A 12,801-nucleotide genomic window follows, 5' to 3' on the forward strand; every position below is an offset into this window, starting at 1 on the left:
CAATGTGTGTAGCCTGAGAAATAAGATACAATAACTTCCTTACAATAACCATATAATATATAAATAGCCAACTAATAGGAAATAGGAGTAATTCCAGATATTGATACATACATTGATGAATACAAAAACGGGGCGTATGGCAAAACTTTTATTTTATAAACGGAAAGGTAAAAATAAACACAACACATGATGTATTCTTAATCTTACTAATAGGCTACATAAAAGCCTAAGAACAGTTTAATAAACCAATCATATGGCGAATCGACATGGGTTTAATGCGTACACCCCCCTCCCCCCCAGTATCCACCCCCCTCCCCCCCTGTAGAGGACGAGACGTGCGGTGACCGGAAGCCCGCTCTTCGTCAGCGCGAGTGTCCTCAGCCCGCCGTATCCTCAGCCCGCCGTATCCTCAGCCCGCTGGAGACGTGGTTCTGCAATATCAATGTGTGTAGCCTGAGAAATAAGATACAATAACTTCCTTACAATAACCATATAATATATAAATAGCCAACTAATAGGAAATAGGAGTAATTCCAGATATTGATACATACATTGATGAATACAAAAACGGGGCGTATGGCAAAACTTTTATTTTATAATCGGAAAGGTAAAAATAAACACAACACATGATGTATTCTTAATCTTACTAATAGGCTACATAAAAGCCTAAGAACAGTTTAATAAACCAATCATATGGCGAATCGACATGGGTTTAATGCGTACACCCCCCTCCCCCCCAGTATCCACCCCCCTCCCCCCTGTAGAGGACGAGACGTGCGGTGACCGGAAGCCCGCTCTTCGTCAGCGCGAGTGTCCTCAGCCCGCCGTATCCTCAGCCCGCCGTATCCTCAGCCCGCTGGAGACGTGGTTCTGCAATATCAATGTGTGTAGCCTGAGAAATAAGATACAATAACTTCCTTACAATAACCATATAATATATAAATAGCCAACTAATAGGAAATAGGAGTAATTCCAGATATTGATACATACATTGATGAATATAAAAACGGGGCGTATGGCAAAACTTTTATTTTATAAACGGAAAGGTAAAAATAAACACAACACATGATGTATTCTTAATCTTACTAATAGGCTACATAAAAGCCTAAGAACAGTTTAATAAACCAATCATATGGCGAATCGACATGGGTTTAATGCGTACACCCCCCTCCCCCCCAGTATCCACCCCCCTCCCCCCTGTAGAGGACGAGACGTGCGGTGACCGGAAGCCCGCTCTTCTTCAGCGCGAGTGTCCTCAGCCCGCCGTATCCTCAGCCCGCCGTATCCTCAGCCCGCTGGAGACGTGGTTCTGCAATATCAATGTCCTCAGCCCGCCGTATCCTCAGCCCGCTGTATCCTCAGCCCGCTGGAGACGTGGTTCTGCAATATCAATGTGTGTAGCCTGATAAATAAGATACAATAACTTCCTTACAATAACCATATAATATATAAATAGCCAACTAATAGGAAATAGGAGTAATTCCAGATATTGATACATACATTGATGAATACAAAAACGGGGCGTATGGCAAAACTTTTATTTTATAAACGGAAAGGTAAAAATAAACACAACACATGATGTATTCTTAATCTTACTAATAGGCTACATAAAAGCCTAAGAACAGTTTAATAAACCAATCATATGGCGAATCGACATGGGTTTAATGCGTACACCCCCCTCCCCCCCAGTATTCACCCCCCTCCCCCCCTGTAGAGGACGAGACGTGCGGTGACCGGAAGCCCGCTCTTCGTCAGCGCGTCGTAGCCGCCCCCCTCCACCACCAGGAGTCTGATTTTATAAATCACGTGACCCAAATCAGCCAATGCCCGCAGTGCAACACTCCAATTCAGCCATTGGGTGGGACGGTCACGTGACCCAAATCAGCCAATGCCCGCAGTGCAACACTCCAATTCAGCCATTGGGTGGGACGGTCACGTGACCCAAATCAGCCAATGGAAGCGAGTGTCCTCAGCCCGCCGTATCCTCAGCCCGCCGTATCCTCAGCCCGCCGGAGACGTGGTGCTGCAGGTGGATAGTATTGCCAGCTGTCATCAGAGATCAGAGAGCCAGAGCGTGTCTCTGAGTCGCACAGTAGAACAGTGCTGAACAGGACATCAACGGTGGATGGTGGTGCAGCAGACCGAAGTGGTTCAATAACTTCAATTCTTGGTTGAAGTTGGAATATAGCCAGTTGGCGAACGTTTTAATTTGTTCTTGGATGTAGCAGTTAACGTTATTCAACGGCAGACGTTTTTGTTGCTGACGTCGACAGAGTGGTGAGTCCTGAAATATTTATTATAATTGGCTGCTGCGGTCGAGTTTTTTCTGTATACTTTTGTGTCATGATGATGACATTAATGTTTTAGTCTGTGTCTGCCAGTACCTCTGTATACTCGCGACATCGGATTCGGTAGCATAGCAGTGATTTTGGACTGATTGTGAGTGACGAGGCACCGTGTCAGTCTAACGCCAGCGCTGGGAAATAGAAAGGCATCTGCGAAACCGGCTATAGAATGCTTGTTAGTTTTCAGCGTGATATGTGTTATTTAGTTAGACCTATTGGACATTTTCGTTTTGGTTTATTGTGTTTAGAATATTTAAAAAAATATATATATATATTTGGCTATATAATTAATGCTTATTTAGTTTTCACTATCTGTTATTTAGGTAGACCTATTGAACATTTTCGTTTTTGTTTATTTATTAAGTTCATATAAAACCGTGTTTCGAATATTTAAAACAAATACAAATAAAAAAGAATTTTTAAATCTAATATTTTTAATTTCTTTTTGGGTTTTCACGTGGGCTAGGGCTTAAAATGTAATTTACAGTCTGGCTTATTTTCGGGTAGGGCCTGAAGTTCACGGGCTCGGGCTGGGCAGGGGCTTCATTTCAAGGCCCTTGCAGACCACTAATCCCTACCAATAACGGCATTAGCTTTACTGCAAACTGAATTCAGCGTCCCAAAAACTATTCCAGGCCATCGGCTACACGCATTGCTTTAGGCTAACAGAAAAGTCCATTCATACTAAAAAAAATAAAAACACCGGTCTGTAACAGGGAACACTGCATTATCGAGACAGCGCCCCTACGAGGATCTGGCCGGTAATGCACTTTTCCGAATTCCAAGAGTAGGGTAAATCTGCAGTGCCGGTCGGTGACATTGAGTAGGATATTACAATGGAATAAAAGCCAAAACAACCTTACCACGTATATATACGTGGTTGGCCGTCAAGCGTGTCATCCGAAACACGTATATATACGTGGTTGGCCCCGAATGTGTTAACAGATTGTAGAATGGGTACAATACAATAATGATCCTGTTTCTTTAATTACCTTTCTGAACTGATGCATTTGGCCTACATGTGCACTTGCTGCATAAAAATGTATAGCAAATTGTGTCCAAAAACCATACCAAAATAAATTTACTGAATAGCCTACAAATGCAGCTGTCAAACTACACTTTCGCAACAGATAAAAAAAAAGGCTCTGTTTTGCTGTTCACATGTTGTGATGTTGTGAATAATAATACTAAAGCAGTTTTCACTCTGCATTTTTATTGGTAGGGACAATTTGTGTTTCCGTGGCTTTGGTAGGAACATGTCCCTAGTGTCCCTATATGTCCCTAGTGACTCAACTTCCACTGTTATGCTGATGATACTCAGCTCTACATCAGCACCTCACCATCCTCCCAGCTCCCCCCACAGTCTGTAGTCAACTGCCTCCATGCTATAAAAACCTGGATGGCAACCAAAAAACTCAACAGCAAAAAGACAGAGCTCATGGTTGTGGCCCCCAAGGCACTGCTCGGGAAGGTTGGAGATCTCCTCCTCCACGTTGACGGCTGTTCCATCTCCCCGTCTCTCGAAGTCCGTAACCTGGGCGTCACCCTTGACTCCACACTTTCATTTCACTCCCACATCAAATCTGTCACCAAGTCTGCCTTCTACCACCTCAGGAACATCTCCCGTCTCCGACCCTCACTCTCAGACTCTGTGGCGGAGACCCTGATCCACTCATTTGTCACCTCCCGGTTGGACTATTGTAATGGAGTCCTGTTCGGGGTACCCAGCAAAGCCCTGGACAGGCTCCAGTATGTCCAGAACTCAGCTGCCAGGGTTCTCACTCACACCAAGCCCTGGCAGCACATCACCCCCACCCTCATCCATCTCCACTGGCTTCCAGTCAGGTTCCGCATCACCTTCAAACTCCTGCTCCTCACCTACAAATCCCTCCATGCCCTCGCCCCCCGGTACCTGTCTGATCTCCTCCACCAGTACACTCCATCCCGGAACCTACGATCCTCTGATCTAGGTCTCCTCTCCATCCCTCGCACCAGGTTACGGACTTTTGGGGACAGAGCCTTCAGCGTGGCGTCCCCTACCCTCTGGAACTCTCTCCCCCCCGAAATCCGCAACGCCCCAACCCTGGACACCTTCAAATCCGCTCTAAAAACACACCTCTTCACCAAGGCTTTCCCCATCAGTTAGTTTTAGATTAAATTAGGTCCATTATCCCCTACTTTCCCTCATCCCCTCTTCCCCCTCCCCCCCTACTTTCCTTGCCCTATTTTTTGTCCTGATTGTAAAGCGACCTTGGGTTCTATGAAAGGCGCTATATAAATTTGATTTATTATTATTATTATTATTATTATTATTATTATTATTATTATTATTATTATTATTATTATTATTATTATTATTATTATTATTATTATTATTATTATTATTATTATTATTATTATTATTATTATTATTATTATTATTATTATTATTATTATTATTATTATTATTATTATTATTATTATTATTATTATTATTATTATTATTATTATTATTATTATTATTATTATTATTATTATTATTATTATTATTATTATTATTATTATTATTATTATTATTATTATTATTATTATTATTATTATTATTATTATTATTATTATTATTATTATTATTATTATTATTATTATTATTATTATTATTATTATTATTATTATTATTATTATTATTATTATTATTATTATTATTATTATTATTATTATTATTATTATTATTATTATTATTATTATTATTATTATTATTATTATTATTATTATTATTATTATTATTATTATTATTATTATTATTATTATTATTATTATTATTATTATTATTATTATTATTATTATTATTATTATTATTATTATATCAAAGTATGCCTATGCATGTGGTATCTGTCTTGTATTATGGGCAGTCTTTCTATCTGTCTTGGATTATGGAGACATGATTTACAGAAATGCTGCCCCTTCGACTCTTATGCTCTTAGATGTATCACTGGTATATGATACACACCATTGCATCTTATATGAGAAAGTGGGTTGGTCTTCTCTGGCAGATAGGCGAAATCAACACTGGTATTTATTTATCATTAAGGCGATTAATGGGAAATTACCTCCTTATCTCACATCACTACTAGTTTGGAACACTAGACCCTGACACGCTCAAATGATTGGCTTACACTGGAGGTTCCCCATATACAGACCCAACTTGGAAAATCTGCCTTTCATTATAGTGCCCCTACTACGACTTAGCCTACTTATATTAGTTAAAAACAGTATAGTCTTTCAGGTGTTTCACGCATCTGTCTTTGCTGTATTGTCATCTGGGATGCAGTTTCCGGTGGGGCGTGTCGTGGTTGGAGGGGGATATGGGTAGTTTGAGTGTACTTGGATTGTTCGTGCGTGGTGGTGGGGGTGTCGTTTCTGTGGGCTGCTTTGTTGCCTCTGGTCCTGGTGGCCTTGCCGTTACAGGGGAATCGGTGGGTTCTATGTTTTTTGGGATGGGGGGGGGGGGGGGGGGGGCAACGATTCTGGATGTTCGGGCGGATGGACATGGTGGTGGTTGGTTGTTGGGGTGTGTGGCATTGTGGGTGGTCTGGGATGGCACTGGGACTTTTGGGATGCGTTGGGGTGCTGTGAGGGTTGTGGTGGGTTCTTCATGCGGGGATTCCCTGGGGTGTCGGTGGGTTGGGGGAGTTCAGTGGTGGGGACTGGCCGGGGTCCATCGGGACACGTGCGGGAGGCTGGTGTTTGACTCTGGGGGAGGTCTGGGGGGGTTTGGTTTGAGCCTATGGGTCCTATGGATTTGGGTGCTGGTCTCTTGTGTGTGCTTTGATGGATTTTGGTTGCTTTTCATTGTTGTGCTCCCTCGGTTTGCTGCCCTTTGGGGATTCCTTGCGCGGGGCTTGCTGCGGCTTCTGCTGTGTTTCGGGGGGTCCCGGTGTCGTCTCGGACCAGCCGTGGTGCTCCATGTCTTCTAATTTGACAGATGTTGTCAAAACAGATGTTGTATGTCTGTTGTGTCATTCTTCCATGGAGTTTGGGGGTAGGGGGCGTGGGATTAGCTGGTTTCCTCATGGTGGCGAGGTCGCCGGGACCGGAAAAGATGGTGCGGTCTGCGGGCATGGCATTCCTGTCGCCGTGCATTGGCGGTGTGAGGCTTCGAGGTGACAGCACCAAGGCTCTGGAACGCTCTCCCCCTGGACCTGCGAACTGCCCCCTCTGAGAACTCTTTTAAAAAACAACTAAAAACACATTTGTTCAGGCAGGCTTTTGATCACACATAGGCGCCTTTTTCTTGTCCTCACTGTTCTATAGTGTTGTTTTAATTTAGTGACTCATGATTTTATCCAAATTCTTTTATTCTACTTTTTCTATCTGGTTTCACTGTTTTTAACTGCTGTTTGTCTGTTGTCATTTATTTCTGATTTTGTTTTTATTGTGTTTTTATATTAAGCTGTAGTGTAAAGCACCCTGTGCATTCATGCTGTGAAGGGTGCTATATAAATAAAGGTCATTCATTCATTCATTCATTCATATAATGGAACCATTATGTTTTCCAGCTCCTACCTCAGCTGGAACTTAAAAACAGGCATCTGGCAACCAGTAAAAAGAAATGTGAGTACACAAAACGTTTACTTCAGTTTTTCAAACCTGTTACTCTATTTCATTAGCACTCAAAGTGTAAGAAACTTCAGAATGTTACCTTTAAAAAGAGACCATACATGCATGTGCTATAAGGATAAAGTATAAAAAAACGCAAATTACTTTGGGTATGCAATCATCAAAAACAAACAAAAAAATTGCCAAATCTTTGCCCGATGCTTAACTCTTTGACTGCCACTCTGTTTTTCCATGTGTACTCCCTGGCTCCAGCGTTTTTTGACAATTGTCACGATGTTTGCAGACCCATCATATATTCTATATTATAGCTATGGAGACAATAGTATGGCTCATTTGAAAGGAAATATGTATGCTCCAACAGGGAACACACCGTTTAGTTCTACATACCTTCATTCCTGCTCTATCCCATGCAAAGAATCGTCCCATTTCAAATCCAGTTTTGTTTCCTGGAACGCGAGATATGACGTGTTTTGTGTGCATGTGCGCATTTCGTGCTTGTTGCTCGCCTGATACCTACAGATACAGCGCTCAAAAATCAAACCTCTGCTGCTCCTCTCCTGCGCCTCTACCACTCCTCCACCACTCCACTCCAAACTGGTTTTGTGACTGCTATTGTTCTGGACCGGGCCAGATTTCACACCTCCACTGCCTCCCACAGGCTGGGGAGATTTTCATCTTAAATTTGTATTCGTCCCAAATGTCCCAGCCCCATCCGATTCCTTAGCTTTTTTCACTGTTTACTTATCATGAATGAATTAATTAATGACTTTTATTTATATAGCACCCTTCACAGCACAAATGCACAGGGTGCTTTACACTACAGCTTATTAATATATAATATGACAATAGACAGCAGTTAAAAAACTGTGAAACCAGATAAAAAAAGGTAGAATAATATAATTTGGATAAAATCATGAGTCACTAATTAAAACAAAACTATAGGAACAGTGAGGACAAGAAAAAGTGCCTATGTATGACCAAAGGCCTGTCTGAACAAATGTGTTTTTAGTTGTTTTTTTAAAAGAGTTTTCAGTTTTCATCATGCATTGCAACACTAATATATGGTCAGTACCCCAAGTCAGACTGCCCATATACAAATTAGCTTGGGGGTCTGAGGGCAGTAGCCCCCGACCCCGTCCCTGGGGAAGCACTTAATTTAAGTACCCTCCATTTGTTCACGTTTAGAACCAGCCACCAGCCCCCGAAAATTAACACCTGAGTGCTAGACTTAAGTGGCACACAAGCAGCACACAAGCAGCAGACAAGCAGCAGACAAGCAGCAGAATTGGTTTGATTTTTGAGCGCTGCGTCTGTATATTATATCCAGGTCAAAGGCAAGTTGACCATAGTAGAATGATTCACAAACCATGGGGGGGGGGGGTCCCTCACGGAATCGTTTTATGACGCTGGGATCATTACAAGTGCATGTTTTATGATGGGGTTCGGTAAAATAGATGTTACCTTTGTCAGCAGGTCCACCAAAACCCTGCCCACTCTTGCTCCAAAGTGTCTGAGTCAGAACAGGAACAATTTAAATAAATAACGTTAGTTGGCTATGGCAGCGCCCAACAGATCATAACATTACATCCAAACAGCCTGTTTGAAAATACTAGAATCCAACATAGTCTGGTGTAAAACGCACCTTATGTTATGGATGGATTGTCATCGTTTGTCCTCTTCATAATAATCTCCAATAGTTCGCTCTAGGCGATCGCCATTGCCGAACGTTAGTTGGCCCTAGTCTGGAGTGCTCTCAACTTTGGTGTCCCACGACTACCGCGGAGCGGTGAACAGATAATGTTACCCCCTCTGCCAGTTTGACTATAGTATTTTTATGATTTACCAGAAGTACTGAGTCCAATGTAGTCTGGTAAAAACGCACCTTATCATCCATAAGTGTGATAGTTTTGTCCTCTACATAATAATCTCCAATAGTTCGCTATCGTCATTGCCAGTACCAGTTGCCTCTGTCTGGAGTGCTCTCAACTCCGGCGGCGACTAATCTGGCCAGCAGTGAGTGAGCAAACCCTCCCCACAGTAAACTAGCCCAGTTCAAAAGGTTGGCGATACTGCCACCTATCAGCATAGTAGCACGAGTATACTAGTTTTTGGCGTTCAATGAGTTAAGACGTTAAGACCTGTTAAGCTGTAAGGTTTTGTAAGACCCTGTTTTTCTTTATCATAAATTGATCAATAGAGACTGTATTAGATCCCCAATTATCATATCATGGGGTATCATTGGAAAGCTACAGTCATTGGCTACAACCCTGTCCAAACATCTTCGAGATCGCCAAATTATTGACGGAGCTAGAGCCCCCGGTGGTCGGGGTGGTAATGTGTACTTTGGCGCACGCTTCACATATCGGCATGTAACTCGAGAACCGCTGAGCGGATTTTGTCACCTGAAAGGGCAATTAACAGGCAGAAAATAGGGCTTTAATTCGATCTATATATTGTATTAAAAGAAATTGTGTCGCGAATTGTCCTCATGAGGGCCCACATGTGGGCCCTTGGATGTTAAGAGTTAATGTTTTTTTTTTTTTAAGAGTAAAGACCATAACCCTATCAAAACAGCAGTCAAAGTGTATATTTTCATTTTTACCGATGTTTTATAAGATTTACCGAAAATAAGAATTTATCGGATGAATGCTAATTATATCTCTTTTATCGTAAAACCGAGAGGAAATGACTAAATCCAGATTTAACCCTGCCATTTTGAAAGAGGAGCCTTTTCCCTATCCATAAAATTTATGATCTGGCCATAATACGGTCAAGGTCAAGTTCAAGGTCAAATATGAATTTATAATTAAAATGGATTATCATTTATTACTGTATCTACAAATCCTTCTGTTTAATCATCTTCCCTTTATTCATTTGCTTAGATTTTGTGTACACTTGATCTCAAGAAGGTGGTGAATGAGCTCAGTGAGCGAAAACAAAATAACCTCAATGTTTTCATGGTGTTATTCACTGGCACAGATGCAAAAAGAAATCATAATACATTTTTTCATTACAATTTACTCAAGCCTAGTAACAGACACAATATTTCTGACACTGGAAATACATACCCCCAGGTCCCTAGATGTTCCTAGATACCAAGAACATGCAAATTGACCATGTAGAAGTGGAGCAATCTTCCATTTACTTAGGCATGTACCTTTAGGTGAAATTTCTGAAAATAGGGCTACAGCTTAATAGGTTAAGAAAATTATAGATGAATGAAACATTAATCTCTCATTTAAAGTTTTGATAATTCATTTATACCATTATATATTTCTTATGTTTTTATTATTAAATTCAAGGAAATATGTCCAAAGTCTGGCAAGGGCTGAATGTACCCTTTAAGCCCATGTGTGTTTCACATTTGAATTGTGGATGTACAAATAGATGTTGTTCAACCAGCTAATGTTTCTGTATCTTTCCCAATACAAATAAACCATACTATACTTTTTCAGGAGTACAGTCACACTGATTCCATCATTCTAAAATGTATTCTAACATTCTAATTAATTATATAATAACTGGTTATACATGCAAAATGGACAATAGAACACTGGAACTGGAAATCTTAAAAAAATCCTCAAACGGGTGTTTGTTCCAATGTAAATGTGCCTTCCTCCGTGCGCTTTCGCCTGCTCTGAAGTCGGACTGGGTGTGGATGGCCATGCGCACTGTTCTGGCACGAAACCCGCGAGTGCTTGCGCCCGCGTCTGGTGGGTTTCAAGCGTTAAAGATAACACCAGTGATTTAATGGACAAAAGACAGAGTCAAAATAATATGTAGAAAAGGTGTTCTCTTGAGGATTCACCCAGGACCCAAGTTTTTATGCAACTTCTTCACAGCTCAGCTGGTACATGTCACATGTGTGCTTCAATAACTCAAGGTCAGTTAATCTGATTGGTTTACAAAAGAACTGGCATGTAGGTAAGAGCAGCTTCATTGGAAGGAATATTACACAGCACAAAATGATGATGCAGTTTTTTTTTCAATTTGACTCATTTGAGTTGCAAGTGGGCTTATGGTACATGGGCTTAATAGGGACGTTTACCCTACTTATTGTACTTATTTTATGCCTGTCCTTATGTCTGCACGTTTACGTTGCACTACTTTTTATTATCTTTTATACATATTCTTATGTCTGCAATTTATGCATTGTTTTTATTCGGTCAACTGTATTCAGATGCCTATGTTCATTTTGTACTAATTGCTGGGGGCACTGTGTCGACGACGACAATGAAAATGAGGGTGACCTCAAAATTGTCCTTTCGAGAATAAATACAGGTTTGAATGAATGTATGACAGAGCACTGAGGTTTTGCATCTGTGTTTAGTTTATCTCAACCTTTCTGTTGAACTGTTATCTGTTTCGGACCTGTTGAACTGTTGAAGGCTGCAGACCATTTGATGACATTCTGTCTCTGGGACCCGTCTCTGATAAAATGTTTATACAGATATACAGAGACACGTCATGTTCACAGGGCCCATATTTTCTTGCTACACCCCCTCAGTTAAAATCTGGTTCATGCCCCTTGTGTTCCGTCATTTCTCTCTCCACTAGCAAAGCAGAAATGCCTTATAAAAAAATCATATATATATGTGTGTGAACAGGTTTCTTCAGGTTCTTGATGAACATGAATTAGGAAAAGAACAAACCAAAAAAGAGAGAGGAAAAACTCATACGCATATTATTTAAAATATTAACAAAACTGCATTTGAGTTCAAGCTAAAGTGCTTGCTGCAGCAGAAATTAATTCAGTATTTATGCTAATTTAATTTTGGCATCTTCATTTATCATTGACAACCTCAGCTCCAAAGACAGCGTGTGTGTGACTCATCTGTGAGTGCAGGAGGAGGTGTGGAACAGAGCTTCTTCATTATTACTGCTTCTGTTGGAGCTTCCATCTCCCCTTTTTCCTAGAGGTAGGCTACAGTACAGTATGTGTGAAAGTCGAGGACATGTCACTTTTCACGTAAGGTTCGGAGTCCGCTGGAGGCTATAGGAGACCACAAAGACTAACTACAACAAAGACTGACTGGAGGAGGCCACAAAGACTGACTGGAGGAGGCCACAAAGACTGACTAGAGACCACAAAGACTGACTGGAGACCACAAAGACTGACTAGAGTGAACTATGAATAAAGACTGATCAGGAATGAAAGAAATATGGTTTATATTCCACAGTGACAGTATTTTGTACATGTTACAATGTATTATTAATGGTTTGGCTCAGTTGGGGTAACATAATTATAATAACGATAATTGTGACCTTTCTACAATGTACAATCAATAATGCCAAAAGTCCCATAATGTACCATAATTTGATCATTTTGTGACACTTATTAGTATTAGTGGTTGTAATCAGTGTACTTATTCATGTCCCCTTTGCTTAAGGACAATGTAATTGTAATGTCATTGTTTAGGGGGGACACACATTGTGTAACAGAAATCAGGGTTACAGAGAGCCTATTTGAAGATCTCGCCATGTTTTACTGTATACCGTATACCTGCCAACTTTGTGAGACAGCACAGTTGAGGCTATCAAAAGCGGAGCTGGGTGCACAGGAGCAGTCTCCATGGAAACTGTAGAATTATTCTGCTGTAAAATCTCTTTCACCGCAGTAAATGTCTTAATGTTTTTCCTATAAGGAACCCATTACATCCATTACATTTTAATGGATCCTGTGCAACACCCTTAAGTAAGACTCTCAGCTAAGGCTAAATTATGCCTTAAGTGTCATACTTAAGGAGAAAACACAAGGTGTTTTGTGCAACTGGCCCCTGGTCATCAAATTTGTGACTTGAGTCAGACTCCAAGTCGACACCATCAAGTCCAAGTCCCCACCTTTGCTAACCCCCCTGAG

The sequence above is a fragment of the Notolepis coatsorum genome, assembly GCF_963971535.1.
Source record: "Notolepis coatsorum genome assembly, chromosome: 11".
Classification (NCBI taxonomy): Eukaryota; Metazoa; Chordata; class Actinopteri; order Aulopiformes; family Paralepididae; genus Notolepis; species Notolepis coatsorum.